A 20,851-nucleotide genomic window follows, 5' to 3' on the forward strand; every position below is an offset into this window, starting at 1 on the left:
TTGGCTCCCTTATCCAGAGTAAGATTTGGCCTACTAGCTGTGAAAACAGCTTATATCACATGTGCTGCAAAGCCTAGCCAGAACAGGCTGAATAAAGGATGAAGTTTAATCATGGAAATGTTGACCTACAAATAGAGAACAAAATGTTAAACCACATGGTATAGGGTGCTGCACGCCCCAAATATCAAGGAGAGAGAAGAAGAATCCAACACATTTGGAAAGTAAAGCTTACTGTTTGGGGTTTGGGTTTGCTTTTTTTCTTTTTCTTTCTGCAGATTCGGAGAGTCAGACCCACACTGTTCCTGCTCGCAATGACACCCTGGCATCTGAAGAACAACATGACACCCACCACAAAATGCTGCTGTTGGCTGGCACTGTCTAAAGCGGTGAGGTTTGATGAGGGAGGTGAGACTGCCAAAGGAAGGTGAGTGGGGGTGTCACAGCGAGTGGGACATGACCACCGTCATGACTTGGGTCTATGGGACCTGTACAAACTGGGAAGAGGTAAACATGATGAGGATTAATACCCCTTTTGTCCCATGTCCTTGGAAAACAGCCGTGGGTTACCTCATACGGCTGGGGAGATCTTTGTTTTTATTTTCACACCACCTTTCAGCTGGAACATTCTCACCTTCATGAGTTTCACACAAAGAAGGGCAGCTTTTTTGGCAGAGAATCCATTTCCATTTTTAATCACAGCCATCACACAAGCAGTTCATCTCACAGGATGTGAAAACTTTCTCATAGGCTTTATTTAACATCATTTGGAGGGGTTGCAGAAGACAAAGAAGAATTTTTAAAATCAACAATCATCTTGCTTTCAATAAATTGCAAGCTTTGCCTTTAGGTGCTCTGTGTTTTAGACAAGCGTAGTTAACAGCAGCCGGCCAGACCTTGCTGACTGACAATGGTTTCTTTACAGGGTTTCTATGTGCCAAGGAGCTGGACAGTAATATCCATTTGGTATGCACAGAAAGTACTTGCAGAACAATAATCACAATAATTGCATCTGATTTTTGTGTTTACAACACTGCCAAAGTATCATTAGAGCCTTATTTATAGATAATAATGCTTATTAATCACACATATTTGAATTTTGGAATGTATTAGATTAATATTCTTTTGTAACTTGGTTCTGTACTAATGCTACGAAAAGCACTTTCTGAATGCGACCCACTGGAAAGTGCTTGCCTTGGAAAAGTAAAAGCATCCAAGCCATCTGCAGGTGAGGGACAAAGGGCATACCTCTTCCTCAACAGGCAAATGCCAGAGCTGGACATGCAATTCCCAAAAGCAGTTCCTCTGGACTAAAACCAGGTGCAGCCTCCTGAAAAAAAAAATACATGGTGATAGGTGTGATAGTAGTGTCACGCTTGAGCTTGCCTTTCGATGCTTTATGAAAGGGCTTGCTTTCTACTGCTTTATAGAGAAACCAGTTTTAGTGGGTGAGGAAAAGGTCTGTCTATCATCTCACTCTTTAATGGCCCATTCTACCTCATGGGCAAGTTTAGCCTGGACCTCAGGATTCCTCACCAGTCAAGAGATCAGTAATGGGAAATAGAGTACAAAAATTTGTCCTCATTTTGGTTATTAAATAATTCCAGCTTTTCTATGTCAATGTCTTCTGTGATTCAATAGCATGATAGAAGGAAAATGGATTTTTAAAATGACAGTTACAACAAGCAAAAATGTCACCCAAATCTAAATATCAATTGCCATATATTCATATTCTTCTTTGTCTCCCTGTAGCCCATTACAATGCTGAAAAACACACCAAAGCAACTGCAGTACCAAACTCTCCAATTTTTTGGTGTGTGGCCAGCTCCATAAATTTGCATTTAAACAAATAAAATCCAGAACTGTGTAGTATGTTTTTGTGACAGGTTTTTTTTTGTTTGGTAGCTTTTTGGGGGTTTCTTCTAAGATGGTTCTTCAAATAAATTTAAAGAAGCCCTATCAGTTTAGAGACCACATTTTCATCTGCCTTTTTGGTTGTTTTTTTTTTTCCTTTATACCCTCTGCTGATGTAATATAACTATTTTAAATGCCAAAAATTAGAGAAACTGGAAAGGGTTATGGTGATGTATTTAACTCTGTGCCCATTTTGTGGTCGTTATGGCATTCCCTGTGCAGTCAGAATAACCTGTTCCCTCAGTATCACAGCTTCTATTGTCTCCAGGGATCTTCCACAGTGACAAGGGGAGGGGGGGAATTAAACACAGAATCTTTAAATTGTGAAGGACACTTGTAGCTTTGCTGTGTCTCCCCCAAATTGCCACATTCCAATATATTGTAACAGATGAAATTGCAAAGTGGTGGTGCACATTTAAAATGTGCTTCACTCATTAATATTCCAGCATGCTTTGCTTTCTGTGTTTATAAAATGCCAGTATTAAGGTTTCCCAGGAATTTTGAACCTATCAATGCTGAGCATAGTCCAATCATTTCTAGACTAGGTCAAAATTTAAAATAAAATAAAAACCTTGCATCACATCTAGAGATGAAACCAAAGAGTGAAGTTGGGAATTGAATTCAGAGGTGAACCCTGTCCTTACAGGTTCAGCACAACAAAGAGAGGCACCACTCCCATCCCATGGAGCTCCTGACAGGGGCCAGCTCCTGACAGGGGCCACGGGGCTAGTTTGTCCCTGGTTTTACTGAGAGGAACACCATGGCTTCACCCATCACTTGCAGACAAAGAAATTATCCCTAGTATGAGCACCAAGGGTGTGCAAAGCTTTGGACTGGGCCCTTTTCCCACTTCTGACTCAACACCACACAGCCAAAATCCTAACATTTGGTGATGCTGCACTGAGGGGACTTTGACCAATAAATGATCATGAGTTTTGTCTCTCCTTCTTTTCCTCTTCTGAAGAGGAGCCCATAATACCAGGTTGATGCAACCTACTATGAGATTCACTGGCACAGTAGACTCTACAGCATATTCGCCTCCCCCCTGTCACTGGCTGCTCCTCAAAATGTTTGCTATATTTTCCTTAGTTTTCAGCGTGTCACAGTGCAAAAAGCTGTCCCTCTAACAGGCCTCTGAAATTTGCATCTTATTCTTTCCTAACAGTAGTAACAAATAGCTGGAAGAGCGCAGTACTGAGATCCTAATTTCAGAAAGTGGAAACATCAGTATTTAAAATCATAATTCCCCCTATGCAGATTACAGACTTCTTGTTTTCTCAATTGAGTAATGAACAATTATTATGGATGTCTGTTTTTTTCAGTTCTGTTATGATTTAAACATTTCTCCTACCTCTCTGAAGGAGAAGGCAAAGCAGTCTTCACAAGCAGAAAGATAGGTTTGTGCATTATAGTCATAAGGCAACTGCTAAACCTATACAAAGTTAAAACCAGAAATTTCCAGTGATAGCATTTTACCCCCAGAAGTCAGATTTCTATATCCATCTTTGACTTTCTGAAGAAAAATGATCACTTTTTTTTTTAATATTGGAATTTCACAGTTCCAAATGAAGTCAAACAAAAAGATAACTGCCAAAACCCTTGAAAAATAGTCCCTTTCCTGCAGTAACCCCCTTTCTGACACCTGTGTGAACCCCCAGTATGAAAAACCTGGCCCTCCTGCACAAAATAAGTAGATGACTTTGCAAACATTGCTTGTATGCCCCAGCAATGTCGGTATAGGAGTTAGAGCACGCAGAATCAGATCTCAAGCAAAACCCAAGGTAATAACAGCAAAACCACCTTCCCAAAGTTAAGTGAGGCTGCTACAAGTCATGTTTGTGGATTTCTGTGCGTGGGATGTGAAAATGAAGACAGAGAAGTTTCAGCTAACTTGTTCGCTAGCCATGTCTCGGTGGTCACAAAGCATTAAAAACAAACATTCAGTTGGAGAATATCTAAACAGGGAGAGTTTCATAAGTGTCTTTTTGTTGCATGCTTTTATTTGTTATATTTCTCACTAGAACAATATTATTCTGTTTGTATTTAGCATTGGTTTTATTGTCAAGCAGCTATTCTTTCTCCTATCAGATTGCATGATTATTGTGTATTTATCCCTCCAGATACATATCAGGAACATTTCTCTTCCTTATTTTTATATCATTTATAGCTACTAAAATTTGGGATTTGTAGTTTCACATCATCTTCATAGAATTGTAAGACACAAGCAGGAATAAAAATAAAAACATACCTTTTCATCAAGTAGTCTGCTAACCAAAAAGAGAAAAAATAATCTTTGTGTATTTCTAAATAGTCCTGTAGGAGTCATATACTTTTACTACCTGCTATATATTGTATAGTTTCTCCCTCTGTTATGACACCCCTGATTACTTAAAAAAAAAAAAATCAAGAACCTTGAGGCACAAACCTTTGCCTGGAGTACTTTTAGTATGCTTTTTATTCTGACAAGATTAATAATTATCCTATAAGCATGACACAGTGTTTTAAAATGTTGTTTCTGCTATGAGTTAGCATTGTGCATATGGGTATGAATGCGGAGAGGAAGGTTATTTCACAGCAGAGAAATGTATATTTAAACAACTTGTGGTAAAACTGTTTAAAAAGGAAAAGCGTGGGGTTTTTTCCATCACAGTTATCCTGAATTTAAAATATCTGCCGTGAGTTTCAGAAGGGCACTGTGCATTTGTAATGAAAATGCAGGCTACCAAAATTGATGGGGATAACAGGGGGAAGCCTAGAAAATGTCCCAGGGCTCTGGGCAGAAGTGGACAGAAAGAGATCTGCTTTGTGGCAGATGACAAGCACATCCTCTCCTCACCACAACCAACCTGTCTTTTTCTATAGCATCTGTGACTAGCTCCTGGTGGGAACTGGGTTACAGACTAACCAGACTTTTGCTCTCCTTCAACAAGACAGCTCCTAAGTGCCTGCACTCTTCCAGTTCTTAAGTGCCTACACTCTTCATGACAGCCAGAGTCTTTCCCAGAGTATGCAACTGCCCTTTTCACTAAAGCCATATACATACAGCATTTCCCATCACTGCAGAGACACCTTTTTTTGCCCAACTGTTCAAAATGCCCAGTCATATATAATCTATATATCATACATAGTGACTGAATTTTTGCTGGCCTGGTTCACCAGAGCTGAAGTGAGTAGAACCAAACCCTTAGACGACTTAGGCGTTAGGGCAAGGTCAGTGTGCCCCTCAGACAAAACTCCATCTGCATCAAATAAAGCCAAAAATATCCATTGGTGTCAAGGTCCAGTGGAGATACCCCATGGATTGGACTGAGAGATAAATCCTGCTCATTCCGATGCGACAGCACTCCAAGTGACCAATGAATGGGACAAGCAGAATTTGGCCCGTCTTGAACAGCACAAGGTTGGGCTTCTAAAGGCTAACCTGCACCTGCTCACGGGAGCAGGGCTGTCAAATGGGGGCGTCAGTAGACCTTGTACTAAGGAAAGGACCAAGCACTACACTTTCTCCCCACTAAGACCAACAGCAAGGCAGACGGTAGCATCACAATTTGCCCCTGAGCTTTTAGAGCTGGGAGTCAACTATGCTACACTCTTTCTACTCACATTGCTTGTAGGAGTGATTTTTAAATAATGTAAAGCCAAATGCCAGAGGGCTCACTTTATACAACACCAAGCTGAATTGTATCAACTCCCATTCTAAATTTTAAATATGATTGCATTATTTGACTTCACACTTCTTGTAAAAGTGATGTTGTGGTGTGGTTTCACAAGGTATAAAAGCCCATGGAGGTATTATGGGACGTTATCAGCTCATTTCATCTCATTAATCAGGTACTTTAAAATGTTTTCCTTGCAGTGCAGCAGGAAAAAAAAATCAAGTGTTATTTTTTAATATTTCTGAAATTAAATTTATACTCCATAATGATCATATTTAATGTGCAGAACAGCAAAATATGCCTACATACCTGACTTCACTTCTTTAGTGAGTTGCTTCATTTGTAAAATGCTGCATATAAAATTGGAACCTAAAATGAATTACATGTTTTTTCTTGATATGAAACAGTGTTTAAGTTCACAGCAATTTTAAATATGATACATTTAAAATATTAATATCCCACATATATTATTCACTGACTTTCAGGTTTCATCTCAACTTAGTGGCACTTCATATTTCAAAGGAAGAAGTGTTTCCTTTTTTTTTTTTTCTGTGCTAATGTTCTATTAATTCACTTTGTAATATCATTCTGGTTCAAACAAATGAAATTGTACTAAATTGCTTATGCCAAGAATCATGCTAAAGTTGTTAGCATTCTATAAAATTCCAGATACCATTATAATTTTATAAGCTGATCTGTGGCATCTTTTTAGGCATAATTCATAGCCCTGTTCAGTTAGTTCTAGAAGGACAAATATTTTTATGCCGAGATAGGGCGTATGTAGATATTTACAGTAAAGTCTGTAACTTAAGTGACTTTTACAAGGTGCCAGATGCAAACTCTCAGTGAAGTACCTCAACAGATTTTTCCTTATGAACATTTTTTATTTAGGGTAGTTTTGCCTTCCACCATGTATTTCATCACACACGTGTATAAACACGCACGTACACACACATATACATTTGTGAAAAATAAAGTTGCGCATGTGTAGAAATAACTTGAAATGCCTCATATGCATACCATGCAACATATGCCAGTCATGTAATCATTATATATATAAATACAATTCATTTTAGAGTTACATATAAAACATGTGAAGGAAGTCCTTAAAGGACCTATAAAGGCCTAAACCTAGATGGTTCCTTCATCTCATCCAAAGAACTGAAAGAGCTGTAGATGCAAACCAGAATCACTTTATATGACCACGTATCTTTTATAACATTTCCATAAAGTCCACATGGCCACATAGCTATTTCCAGAGATGTGGATGGAAGCTATACCTCAACAAGCCTGACAATCTCTGATGAGTAAAGCAGCACCTAATCCTATGAAATGCTTTTCAGGAGTGAAAAAATGACAAAGTGCTGGAGCAAGACTAGCAGCAGAGTAAGAGCAGTAAAATCACCTGTAAATAAATGTAAGAAATTATAAATACACCTCAGTATTTGTATGGTAGGCTTTCCTTGACTGTCACCAAAATCAGATGTTTAAGGGCCAGAAATTCAACTCAAATTAATGCAGATTAATATGTTTATAAGAATATATGGCTTGTGCCTTAAAATTTAAGTTTGCAGCATTGTTAATAACATTGGTAATGCTTTTAATGCCTGGTATTCGCTCCCCTTGTGATTTAAAACAAGAAAATAAAAGTTTTTGAATTTGATCCAATTCTTTAAAAAATTAAATTGCAAAATAACTGGTGTGAAACCCTTGTAAACACAATGAAATTATGCAGAGAAGAGTGAATACAGGAGAGTCTTCTCAAAACACAGAAATTAATGCCCTGCTCCTATACAGTCCTCGAACACTAGAATTTTGAAATATGAATTAGACCTCAAATGCAAATTAACGGGGGGGGGGGGGGGGGGGGGGGGGGGAGCGCGGGGGGCGGAGGCGAGGGGGGGAGGAAGGGAAAAGTTCAGAGAGACATACTAAGTCAAACACTTCTTTTTCTGCCTATCTTGTCCACAATGGTAAAACAGGCTAAACAAAACAAGTGTACATCAAGATAGAGCCAATTAAGGAACAGAAAGTGGGGAGGGAAGGGTGGGGTGAGGAGGAAGGCACCTTGCTGAACACATGGGGAGTGGGAGCGCAGTATCCCACCATACCTACCTTACGAATGCTCAAAGGAAGACAACTGGGGTAAATTGGAACCAGCTTTGATTTTTGCCATCCGGTTGCACCCGGGATGCGGGAGGAGGAAGGGGAGAAGGGTAGATCTAGGCGGGGGTGGAGGGAGGATAAAAAGAGTGCGGGGAGGGGGAGAAAATACCGAGAGAGGGTGCCAAATGGTATGCAAATGAATGGTTGGTTTGGGGCTTTTGGGGCGGGGGGGGAGTGGTTGGGGATTTTTCTAGGAAAATAGAGGACCAGAGGCACCGTTAGTGAGCAGCTCCCCTCCCGGACGTTCCGCACAGCTGGGTGGTGGTGGGAGCCAGGGGAATGGTACAAGGTTCAGTGGGACACTCGCCGGGGCAGAGCTGCCTGCCACGGTGCGTGGAGCGGTGAGCAGGGGCGCGGAGCGGTGCGGAGCCGCTGCTGCGCCGCTTTGGTGGCGGGCAAGGGCGGGGGTGGGGGAGTGCGAGGAGATGCTCATTCCCGGGAGCTTCGGGTGCTCCAAATGGGGGAGTGGGAGAGAGAAGAGGGCGCGGGGCCGCCCCCTCACCTCTCCTTTATTCATCGCCTCTCTCGCACATCCCGCGCTGCTCTCCGCCTGCCCGCACGGCGCCCCCCCCCTCCCCCCTCAACCCCCCCATCGTCGTCGTCGTCCCCCCACCGGCTGCCTCACCACTCCCGGCGGCTCCCCGCTTGGAAATGGAGACCAGCAACTCTCATCAGTGCTCAACAGCATCCCACGGTCCTGAGGAAGGAGTTTGGGGCGGCGGAGGGGAGCGGGGGAGCCGCGAGAGGGGTGTTTGAGAGTGACGGTGAGGCGAAGAGGAGGAGGAAGGAGGAAGGCTGGGAAGAAGGGGGTGGGGGGAGACGGAGCTCTTGAAATGGAGCCAGTCCAAAAGGGAGACGATGCCGGAGTAGGGACTGCGTCATTTCGGGGCTGGGAAAGGGCTCAGCTTTCCCTTTCGCCCCCCTGAATGCGGGCACGGAGAGCAGCTACCGGCAGGGCAGAGTCTCACCCAACAAGCGGGGCGCTGCGGCGCCGGGACCGCCTCCCCCCTCCCTTCCCCGCAGGCTCTCGGGGCAGGGATGGGGCAGGAAAATCCCAAGCCAAGGGAAAGGAGAAGATGCCTTCGGTCTGCCAGGAAAGGAGGGGGAAGGGAGAGGCGTATGGGGATGCGTCCCCCGTAGGGCAGTGGGCAGGACCAGTCACGGTCACGAGTGGGAGTCTTCAGCAGGGCTAGCTCCGGTGGGATCCCACTGTTGGACGGACTTTCGCGAGGGCGGGGGTAGGAGAAATGATCGGCATTCCTAACCACGAGGGAAACTCGCAGCTTTTCAAAGAGTTTCAGCTGGGTGAGTGGAAATGCCTTCTGCCCCTTTCACACTGGGAAGCACAGCAGTCTTTTAGAGGGAGGTGAGCAGGAAAAAAAGGCATTTTTTTTTCCTTCCCATGCTGGACAGTGGGTCTCTTTGAGTCTACCATCATGTCCTACAGCTGCAATTATAAACTAACTTTCCTTCTGCAGAAAGGAAGTAGCAGAGACTGAAAGTCTGAAACTAGAGTGGTTTTCCGTGGTCCTTACCAAAGGGCAAGGAAGATGATGATCTGGCCCTAAATGTAGGAGCTGTAGGTGCAGCAAGCTGCACTTCTGAGATTAAATAACTGGCCTAGGAATGCCTTCCCTTCTTTCAACTGTGCCCATCTGGTCCAGTTTCCTTCTGAAGCTCAGCCTTTTGAAGGCTTTCTAGACTCAGCTTCAAATGCTCATGTCCATGTATTTCAGTTTATTTATCTATTTTTATTCCCCTATTTATTTATTCACCCACCAATCTCGTGGTATCATCCTTAAAAAGCAAAGCTGCTTTTAGTGGGACTCAGATCACAGGTGTTGTCATGGAAGCCCAAGGTAAAAGTCAGTAAAAAGCAAGATAAAATAGAGTTCTCAGTCAAGATTGCAGTGTTGGTACACAGTTAAGTACAGCCCCATCTCAGCCTTGCACCACACCTGCCATAGCGAAGATGTTGTATGCAAAGTCCTTAAAATACTGAGCATATTCATTATTGTTATGTGCATATAGATTTTAGTTTATTTTATGACTCTGCATGTGTGTGTGTGTGTGCATGCAATACATGTGCACAATGCACACACACATACATCTACATATATGTATACATTTAATAGTAATGGGCCTGCTAAACTGAGCAGTGATTTCTCTTCTACAGGCAGATGTGTAATGCACACATAGTGATGATACCTAAGGTGTTTGGGGGTGGGGATACATAATATCTTATAAATTTGAAGTTTTTATCAGGCAGAGCAGATTACTTTAAGCGTTCAATTTCTCAGCGATCCAATTTTATTAGGATTTACTATCATTTGTGCTGCACATCCCTGGGGAAATAATGCTTTGATTAATGTAATCCTGGGCTGGGATCCGCCACATGCCCCTCTCCCAAGAGAAGGGCCCTATTTGACAAACAAAAACAGAGCAGCAACTATTGCAATCTGTACTCACCTTTTGAAAGCACACAGACCTACGCACATGCACGCACACAAAATATAACCCTCTCCTCCTCCCAGTCCCAAATACAATAGCAGCAGCTCAAAACAATGTGCACTTATTCATTTGCACACAATGCCTCTGATTCAGTGTGGGCTGCACAGTCCAGCCCTCAACTGCACACAGCCAGCCCAAAAAGGATCCTGTTCTGTCCCCCACTGAGAAGCTGAAGCATCTCTCGGAAGCTCAATGCCTCTCTATATTCCAGGCTCTCCCTGGGTTCCAAACATTTCTACTTCTTTGTTTCCCACTCCAGGCCTTGCTGCAAACCGATTTCAGGTCTGCTCCTTCAACCCATCAGAAGTCCAGGAGCCCAGGAATCTGTCTCTGTGAGGCTCCCTGGCACCCACCCTGGGGTAACATGTACTAAACTGGCCCAGGTAAGTGAATCACAGTCAGGCACTCTGCTCAGATCACAGAGGGAGGTGGGGGGAGCCCAGAGAACAACCTCAAACAAAAAGTCTCACCAGATACATTTTTAAAGCAAAGAAAGCACTCCCCATCCTTTGGGGTTGCTTGGGTTTGAGCAGCTTTGTTGCAGTAACCCATCCACACCCACACCCCCTTCCCCCCGCCCCTTCTGTTTGTGTCAAAGCCTGGAAGGAACAATAGCGTTTAAACAGGAATAAACATCTCCAGATCAGAGCCCGGCCGCAGAGAAAGCTTTCCCTTTCTTTACATCCCTAGGCGAACTGCCCAGCGTTTTCCCCTTTTCTCCTCCTCCACTTTCTCCTCAAAAAGACGCCCATCACCGGCAGCCCAAATGGCAGTTTAATATTGGTTAGTTACCCACTAACACAACCTTGCCGAAACAAAGCAAGTGCCACTGCGCCTGAAGAGGGCATTCAGTCCCAAAAGAAGGCTCTGGCCGCCCTCGGGCCACTTTATTCCAAGTCCGAATTAATAAAACCAGAGGAAGGAGGAAGAGAGGGATCTCCAGGCTGGAGATAAGGAGGGACACGGTTTGTGCAGGGGTTTCCAATAAGATGCTGCTCTCTCCTTCGTGTTTATCCACTGACCCCCAATACGGTGACTCAGCGATTACTGAGCATTTGGTGTCTGCGCGTGTAAGGGGGGGAGGTGTCCCCCCCCCCTTCTCCTCCTTTTCTTTCCTGATGAAAAACGATGCAATTACATTTCTGCATGCTGATCTGAGAGTTCAAATAACAAGCCTTAAACGCGTTATCAGGCGCTTGTTAAAGCAGGAAGGGAGGAGTGAAGGGAAAAAGGGAACAAATCCAGATGTATCTGGTGCATATCTAGGTTTACGTGTGCCTATATATGCATATGCGTATACTTATACATGGATGTAAATACATATTTGAACGAAAGTCAAGAAGAAATCAGCTGTCTTTCGGCCTGCAGGATGAGGAAAGAGCCTCAATTTAAAACAGCACAGACCTAACAAGAAAAGAAAGAGGAAGAGAGACAAATCACTCCAGGGAAAAGTTATTTAGGCGCGATCTTTGGTTTTCCCCAGAGCAAACTGATTCTCCTATGGGGGTTTGATCCAGTTTTCCCGCTCCCCTTTCTCCTCCCCTTCCCCCCAGGGGGGATCCATCCCTACTTCGCATTTTCCTTGCCAGCGGCGGCTCGGTCTTTACCTCCTCGGGCTCCCCGTCCCAGGGGGCCGGGGTGGGGACTGGGGTGCTTGCCGAGACCTTGGCGCGGCCGCGGCCCACCTCGCGCCCGCAGGAGGGCCGGCGGAGACGGCACTCCCACCCCAGAGGGGTCGCGGAGTGGCGGGGGCTCCCCGACAGGCTTTCGGGTCCCTTTCTCTATCTCCCCCTCCTCTTCTCCAACACACTTCACCCCCCAAGCCCCCTCCTCCCACCCCCCCAAACTCTTTAGCAGGCAGCAAGAAATTGTTTCAGAAGTCTGATGGCGGGGCTGAATTTAGAGAAGGGAGGAGGGAGTAAATGCGAGGAGATGATGAATAATGTTAACTTCTGACTGTAGGAGTCGTGGATGGAGTTGAGCGAAGCTGCGGGAAAATATGTCATTTAATCCCAGGGCTACCAAACTCGCTTTTATCAAACATCGTGATGCTGGAATTATACAGCTGTAAAAGCGACTGAGTACTTAAAAGTATCCAGCATCAGACAAATATATAGATTGGAGGAAGAGGTGAATAATGAATGCATGTACCACAAACTAACCACACGACCGTGAAAACCCCAAGTGGATTAGATAAATATAAATACATGTGCATTTTTTAAAAGCGCGGTAAAAACTGTAGCTGCTGCATTCATGCAAGGAGAACAGACAGCGTGTGCATGTTTGTGTGCAATGCCAAAAAGAGCAGCCTTAAGGTTGACCTACTGCAATCTGCACTGAGCTCCTCAGACAATAGACAAGTTCAAATGTCAAAAAACCTAATAATAAAAAACAGAGCTGCCAAGCTGCACGAACTGTTTTCTGGTGTATCACAATTATTCACCCTCTTATCCACTATGAGACTGCCAGTCCTTATGCACATAAAAGAAAATCTATGTAATGCATATGGATTTTTTTTCACATGTGAATCGCTATTGAGATGGCAAGCACGCAAATCAGAATGATATCATGTCTAATAAAAGCGGGGCTAAGTTTTTCACAGTCTCTTTTAAAATACTCTAACTTGTAAATCCCTTTTTTATGTCTCTGCATGCACAATTATTCTTATAAACAAAATCAGCACGTTTAAGGAGCTGGATTTGAGCTATATATCCTTCTGATTTTAACATTGGTCGGACCGTTACGTTTCCATCATATGTAACATGTCTACATTGAGCTCAAGTCAACAGATAGAAGGTTCCATTGATTTGGCAACTTTCATCACAGTCCATGTGAGGTGAACCCTGGGCACAGTACATCGGGTAATAGCAGAATTTTGCATCTGGGAAAGAGAGGACCTCTATTTTAAAACCTGCCTTGTTTAGCACGTTCAGTTCAGTATTATTGTTCTAGTTTATTACAGAACCCGAAATGCTTTGTTATGCTCAAACCATTTAATAAGGTTCTGCGTGAACCCTTCAGAATGAAAGGTGTGGAGAAATGATCCACCTACCTATTGTGTTTATCTAAAAGTAATCTGTATATTTTCCTATTCTCTCGAGATTGGTTAGTATAACATCCCTAGCACAACCATCAGCATGGTCATAAGAACTATGAAAAATACTGTGGTTAAGCCTGAAAAACCCAGAGCATATCACATTAGCCAAGAACACTACATATCTGGAAGCCAGTCAACTTCGACTGCTGTATTATGCACGAATATGTTTTACATATAGCAGACTGTATACGGAATATGTCTTTACGTTTAACATTTTAATTTGTAAATGCTAATTAGGCAGTTGGTCTCCACGGTTATATTAGTAGATACCTAATCATTTCCCACTATAAGTAACTGAATGCTAAATACGGTAAACATTCCATTTCTTTTCCCTACCTGAGAAACAGTATCGCCTCTACATTCATTTTTCGCAGGCGCCCATTCAGGCAAAATAGGCAGTTATTAAAAGAAAATGGGTGGGGAAAAAAATAAATAAACTTTACAGTACTCTTACGCTCAAGGAGCTACTGTAGGAACAGTCTCTGGCTATACCGGGCTTTTCCCCAGGCAGCCAGCAAAACTAAGTTTTCCCAGGTTAACTTGTTGCTCGTTTAGAGTTTTGTTTTACTGTCCACTTGCGGTACCCGAAGCCTGCTGCTGCTGCCTGATTCGAGTATACAGCAGAGGAGCTGCCCTGCTAATCCTTGTCTTGTTTAAAATAGAACGAAGGTTACCCTTGGAGAATTGAGAGAAAGGGAAGGCGAGGAGGGGGAGGCAGCAGACGAAAGCTGGGGGACAATCCGCTTAGTCCCAAACCCGGGATGCTGAACTTTGCTGGGCTCTTTCAACTCCAAATCCTGCCCGCTACAAAGGCTAGGGAAATGTTCACTAAACTACTGCAGTTCTCAAGTAAAACCACCACGTTGCTGAGGAGAACTGCGCTCTGGAAATGTGTTTTACTAGTTTGGAATATTGCTAGGTAGGAAAGCGTTCATGTAAATATCTCAACCATTTTCCCGCATGGTCAATACACAGAGAAACTTGGCTCCGTTTTCCAAATGAAAGTGTATCAGTGTATCTTCATGCAGGTTGTTTTCTCTCTTTGATTACTTGTCTCTACTTCTCTCTCTCTCTTTTCTTTTTTTCTTTTTTTTTTCCTTTTGGTGTGCATGTGTCGGGTGTTTTACGCGGGAAGTTCATCTTGCCAGGATCTATCATATTTATGGGCTATGTGATTTCCAGGGCTACAATTGGTCTTTCCTTTCTGGAGGCAAGGAATAAAACTTTCCCAGTCACAAGGAAACTGGTGGGGCTCTAATGCTGGGGAACAAAGTGGCTTCAGCGCCCCTCCCAGGTCCGCCGCTTTCTCCCCCCGCTGCGGGTGGTTGCCCAGGACATCCCTCTTGTGTTAAGGGATGCTGTAGCCACACTTGTCAGCCCTTGCCCAGCAACACGCCTGCGGGAGGGGATGGGAGAAGCAGCCGCGTTTAGGCAGGGAACACCATAATGGCCCTAAATTTCTCACTCCTGTCCCTTCCTGCAGCCCTTTAGGAGAGAAAATGGAGAAAAGGACTCTTCGGGTAAGGGGCTAAGACTACTCATATTCGGGAAAGGACGGAGAGCCGGGCAGTGTCGAGCTGAGCCGTGACTGCCGTCGATGTTGGTTTTAGCTGAGGTTAACGCCTGAGGGTGTCCCTAAGGGCGGCAACTTGTGCCCAGTGTGCGACCGGTGTGCGCAGGTGGCGGAGAGAAGGGGCCCCGGCGCTGACTCTGCCTCTAGCTCTCACAGGTAGAGAGAAGTCGGGGGCGGGGGAGTGGCTAGCTTGGGTGGGGGGAGAAGGGTGGAGGGGAAAAAAGCAAGCCCAGATTTAACGCAGCCATTAAATATTAAGTGATGTAAAAATCCCTGAGTCATTTTATGGCGTCTCCAAAGGCTCAAGCACCTTATGTGGGGGCAAAGAAAGAAAGAAAGAAAGAAAGAAAGAAAGAAAGAAAGAAAGAAAGAAAGAAAGAAAGAAAGAAAGAAAGAAAGACAGAAAGAAAGACACCAACCCGTCTGGCACATGAGGTTACCCCGAGCGGCAGTGCCCGTGCCTGTGTTTCCTTAGCTACCCTCAATGCCTCCTAAGCCCCGAGCCCCGAGTCCGTTGGCCGTATTGCAGCAACTGGGGCACTTTTGGGGCAGTCTTTGAGCAACCAGGGCCCCCGCTCCGCCTTGCCCGATGCTTCCCTCCCACTCTGCCGGCCTCAGGAGTTTTGGAGCTTTCACCACGGATCGGGGTGCCTTATGAACTGGGGTATGCCGTGGGGGCGAGGAGGAAGCAGGGGCCGGGGACCAGAGGGAGCCTGAGACTTTTCCCCCGACTCTGCCGCCGCCGTCGCCACCCGGGACCATCAGGGACGGGACAGGGGGAGATGCATGGCGCCCCCTAGCGGGCAGCCGGCACCTGACGGAGTGCGCCGAAAGTTGTTTTTGCTCAGCAAGCCGTATCTTACCAAATTAACGACAGCCAATAAAATTAGCTTACATGTTTCAACCGTGAAAGTCCAAATCAAAATAAAGCTAGTTTTAGTGAAGCTAAGAAGCTCTAGCTTGGCCCCGTTCTCCCTGACTTGAACTGAGGTCCTTTTATCTAAAGCCCAGTGCACAAACATATAGCTTAATGTGACTAGTGTTCTTCCTTTTATTTCTTTCTCTATGGCAACCAATATGTTCTGCTCAGAAATGTTCCCCCATCAAGGAAACAAATGATCTTGAGGGAGCAGCTCTATTCGGCATCTGTTCCGATGGAGCACACAGAGTTAACCTCAGTCAAAAGAGACGCTGGGCACGTCAACAAGAAGTGGAAAATGAGCGATTCTTCTCCCCCCCCAAATTGAAACCTATACCTCCCTAGTTTTACAAGCCATTTTATTGATTTGACTATCGACCATTTCCAAAGAAGTAACTAATTCTAGGAAATTACAATGATCACCAGCTATTGTGTGCCCAAAAGAGCAGCGACAGAGAGGGAAGAGAGGGTAGGAGAGGGGGGGAAATGCAAATAACAAGGCAAAATTAAAATAAATGAAAGTCACGTAATGGGATATTTAAGCCTCGGTAAAGTTTTCAGGAGCAGTATCTGGCCTACTAATTTCATCCTGCATTATTTATCACATTATTTATCACACTGACCCAAATGCTATAAAAGAGTTTCAGATCATTAGCCTACACCTCTCAATTAGACGGGATTCGGGGAAAGCGGAGAGACAGGCAAGACTGTCAGGAGAGAGAAACAAAGTGAAATCTGGTCTGTAATCCTCCAGCCTCAATCTCCTTGGAGAATAAAATGAAGGGATGTCCTGGTTAGTTTTGATTGATTATACTCTTTCTGATGGACTTTCACTACAGAGCTCTAGATGTTGTGCTTAACCGTCTGTTCCCTAGTTACAATATTAACCCTCTACGTGCACCACCGCTCCGCACCTTTCCCTGTCTCCCCGTCGTGCCCGTCTCTCCGCACCGATGCTGCCAGCAGGTGCCCGGGGTCACCCGCGGACCCGGCTCGGCCCCGCTCCCTCCCGCCTCACCGGTCGAGCCCACTCCCCCGCCCGCCGGGAGAAACCCCCTCTCAGAAGCAGCGTTTGAAAACAGCCCGCATCTCTGCCTCCCCTCTCTTTTACAAATCCGTAATATTTTCGAGAGCTTTTCCTCTTTCTCCACCCCTCCTCCCCCCACACACATACACATGCTTCCCCCCACCTCCCCTCAAACCCTCCCTGAGTCCTGGTGTTACAATAATTAACAGCGCCCAGAAAAGTGAAGTAGTAACCAGAAAGACTTCACAGCGCTAAAGAAATGCTTTGTTGCCTTGAGCTTTGGAATGAATCCACCCCTTTTATGTAATATTTCACTAAGGTGCTTTTTGTTGCTGGTGGGACTTATTTTTTTCCCCTTTCCCTCTTTATTTTTTGCTTTAAAAAAAAAAAAAAAAAAAAAAAAAAGGCACCAAAGGAAACTCTGTTTCCTTCCAGGCAGTTGCCATGGATTTCCCTGCCCTGTCCTAAGCTTTTGAAAATATATATCGAGCACGTTTTAAAGAAAACAAAAGTAAATTAAAAAATGTAAAACACTTACCGATCGTACTTCCAGGATTTAGAGTTTGGGGGGTTTTAATTTTTGATTTTAATAAGGTGACAGGGGGAGAAAAAGCATGTTCTCAACTCCAGCGAAACGATCCATGTTAAGATTTTCCTTTGCACTGACTCCACTAAGCCCCGCTCTCCACTAGTCTATTATTTTCACCAAAATATATGAAAATTTATGCAAATGAAAATCAGCACTAACTGTTCTCCCCTTGTTATACTTTGGATTTTTTTCCAGACAAAACAATCACACTCTGCAAGGGAGGGGGGGTGGGAAGAGTTGGGGAACTAAGTTGGTTGGGTTTTTTAATTTTTATTTATTTTTTTAAATAAAAGACATTACTGCAGTTCGAACTTTACTTTTTTTGTTGTCGTTGTTATGAGGGAGTACTTTTTTTTTCTTTATTTGGGGGGGCTTTCTCCCCCCCTCCCTTCCTTTTTTATTAAGAAAGTAGATCTGTTTGCAGAGGCGCTATCACGTTTCATCAGGCCACCTGAGACGGCTTTTGAAAGCGTGTACTGTGAAATTCATAGCAGTAATTTAGACAAAATCCTCACTGTATATTAATGAAAGACGGCCCCATGGCACCGTTCCTATCCTCCCCATTCAGTGTAAACAAAACCACGAGACTCACTCGTTTTTTGAGCCTGATCCAAGCAAAATCGGCTGGAAAGGAAAACATGGGGTTCTGGCACTGACTATTCAAACGTCTGCACCTGGAGATCTCAGATTTGTTCAATGAAATCTGTGTTGGATCTTTTATGTATTAAAAGAAACCTTTGGAGGACGCATGGGAACAAAATATATATATAAAATCGTTATGTTTGGGGTTTAGTTACCAGTGCCCTTCAGATCCCTACGCTTCACTTTAATGTTTTTTTTTCTAAACCTACCTACCATGGTATTTTTTCTGTGACAGCTGGGGGCCGGCCAGAAGCTCTGAACACCGGCTGCCGTGCAGCCAGCTGGGCTTGCTCCGCGGGCGCGGAGGGGCGCGGAAGACGCTGCGAGAGGGACGCGGCTCACCGCCTCTCGGGGCCCAATTATTCAGCATTCAAGCAGGGGAGCTGGCGGGCAGCGGTAGGAAGGGGGGCACACACACTACACACGCTCCCCATTATAATTTCCGCACCGCGTGTTTTCCCCGCGCCGCCCCTCCGTTAGGGAAAAGCGTGTGCGCGGCGGCGAGCGTGGGACGGGGCGGCACGGAGGTCATTAGTAGCGCCGTGTCCCCTGAATGTCCGAACGGTGTTATTGCACCGGCAGTCCCTGAGGAGCGTTCAATTTGCCCTTGTTTTTGTTGCCACTTTCTCTTTTTCCGTGGTTCACTGAGGTTGCCTGTGAGCAGCGTTTCCGCTCGGTCGCATCTCTCCCCCTCGCTCCCTCCCGCCTTCCCTCCGCCCCCCTTAACTCTTTCCGCTGGACGAGAAATAATACAGCGGTTCATTTCGCGGGGCCGGCTCCCTGCTTGAGACCGCGGCTCGCAGGGCAAGCCCGGCCTCCAGCTCCCCTTGCCGCCTCCCTCCCCCAAACCGACGGGGCGGCCTTTCTCCGGGGCTGCCGGTCCAGCCTCCCGGTGTGACGGCTGCTGGCGGGCGGGCGGCTGGGGGCCTGGGCGCACCTTGGGGTGCGGACAAAGGGAGGAGGGGGCAGGCGGGAGGCGGGCGCCTCCAGGGCAGAACGGCGGGGGCGAGAGGGGAGGGCAGTTCCGAGTTTCAGGGCGGGCACTGCCAGGGGCCGGGGGGGTTCGTGTGCGCGGCGGTGGCACTCCTGTACAAACGTTGTTCCTATACTCGGCCCGGTTCGTCGCCGTTATCGTTATTATTGTTGTTGTGGTTATTAATTATAACCGCCTGCTCTCGCCCCTACCCGAGCGGCGGCGGCGGGAGAGCTCCACAGCGCGCGTGTCTACAGGGCGGAAAGGGTTAAACGGCGGAGGGAGGACGGCAGGGAAGGCTGGAGCGAGGAGGGAGGGATGGAAGGAGGGAAGGAAGGAAAAAAGGGGGACTTCCAGCTCCGACGCCACTTTGCCTAAATTAAAAAGCAGCCAATCGGAACGGCCGGAAGGGGGGCCGCGCGGCCGGCGGCAGGCTGTCCATCATGGGGCGCGCAGCCAATCGGCGAGGGCGGCAGCGGCCGGCTTCCTCGCGGCGGTGCCGGGCGGTGGCGGCGCGGGCGGCGGCGGCGGCAGCGGGCAGACGGCGGGAGGGAGGGAGGAGGCAGGAGGGAGGAGGCAAGGAGGAGGGAGGGAGGGGGAGGGGGGGAGGGAGCGGGCACGGCCCGGGAGAGGGAGGCGGGGAGAGGCGAGCGGCGGGACTCCGGCACCGCCAGTGCGCGCTGCCAGCCCGGCAGCCAACTTCCCCGCTGGAGTTAGTGTATAAAGGATACCATATATGCACACACACATACACACACCTCTCCACCAAGGCGCTCCTCCTCCGCCTCCTCCCTCGACCAACTGCTGGAATTAAAATAAAAAGCAAAACAAACACCCAAAAAAAAAAAAAAAAAAAAAAAAACCAACCACCAAACCAAAACAACAAACCAAGAGAGAGAGCGAGCAAGAGAGGGAGAGAAACAATTCGCGAGGTAACGAGAAATTTCAACTTTTAAATTTTTTTCTTTTACTTTTTTTTTTCTTTTCCAACTGCCTAAAGGAAAGGTAGAGAGCAAAATAATGTCTTATCCAGAGCGTGACTCTAGCAAGAAGGCTCCGACAGGACTCTTGTTTCAAAGGGGACAAAGTGCTCCAGCAACAGCACAACTTTGAGAAATGCATCATCACCACCATCACCACCATCATCATCACAGGAAGTTTTCTTAGGACACCAACAAAACTTGCAAATAAAAGAGGCAAAAGGAGATCGAGGAGCCGAGCAGAGAGAGAGAGAGAGAGACAGAAAAAGGAAAATATACTCACACACAAAGCCTTAAAGGAAGAAGAAAAGGAAAAGTTTCACTCTGAGAGAAGGCTGAGAGGTGGAGATGTACTCCTAGGGGAGCGGACGGGAGAAGGCACGGGGGCTTTTTGATCCCCCCCCCCCCCCCTTCTTTTTCGCTTTTTAGCCTTTGTTTGGTTTCCTCCCTGTGAGCAGCGAAGTCGGGCGAGAAGGCGACGGAGGAAAAATATATGTACAGTTAAATATTTCTCCTTTTTTTTTTGGGGGGGGGAAGAAGAAGAAGAAAGAAAGAAAAGCGATTTAAAAAAAAAAAAAAAAAAAAAAGCTGAAGCGAAAGCCGGCGACTGCAAAGAGCGCGCCGGGGAGCCGAGGCAGGACGGCCGGCGGACGGGTGGAGGACAGCGCGCCGCGGAGCGCTAGCAGGTGAACCCCGCGCCCCGGCGCCCCGGCGAGGCTGGGAAGGCGGCGGCGGCGCGGGCGGCGGCCCCGGCAGCGCCGGGCAAGGGCGCTCGCGGCGGGCGCCCGGCAGCCGGCGGCGGCGACG

General features: G+C 46.2%; 1 long non-coding RNA gene across 1 annotated transcript; it reads left to right on the forward strand.

Moving 5' to 3' along the window:
* The first annotated feature begins 8,613 nt into the window (after positions 1–8,613).
* Positions 8,614–15,073, forward strand: LOC135175473 (uncharacterized). Its single transcript, XR_010302373.1, has 3 exons — positions 8,614–9,038; positions 10,504–10,627; positions 14,825–15,073. It is a non-coding gene; the product is annotated as an uncharacterized LOC135175473 (long non-coding RNA).
* The last annotated feature ends 5,778 nt before the right edge of the window (positions 15,074–20,851 follow it).

This window comes from Pogoniulus pusillus, chromosome 5, assembly GCF_015220805.1.
Source record: "Pogoniulus pusillus isolate bPogPus1 chromosome 5, bPogPus1.pri, whole genome shotgun sequence".
Taxonomy (NCBI): Eukaryota; Metazoa; Chordata; class Aves; order Piciformes; family Lybiidae; genus Pogoniulus; species Pogoniulus pusillus.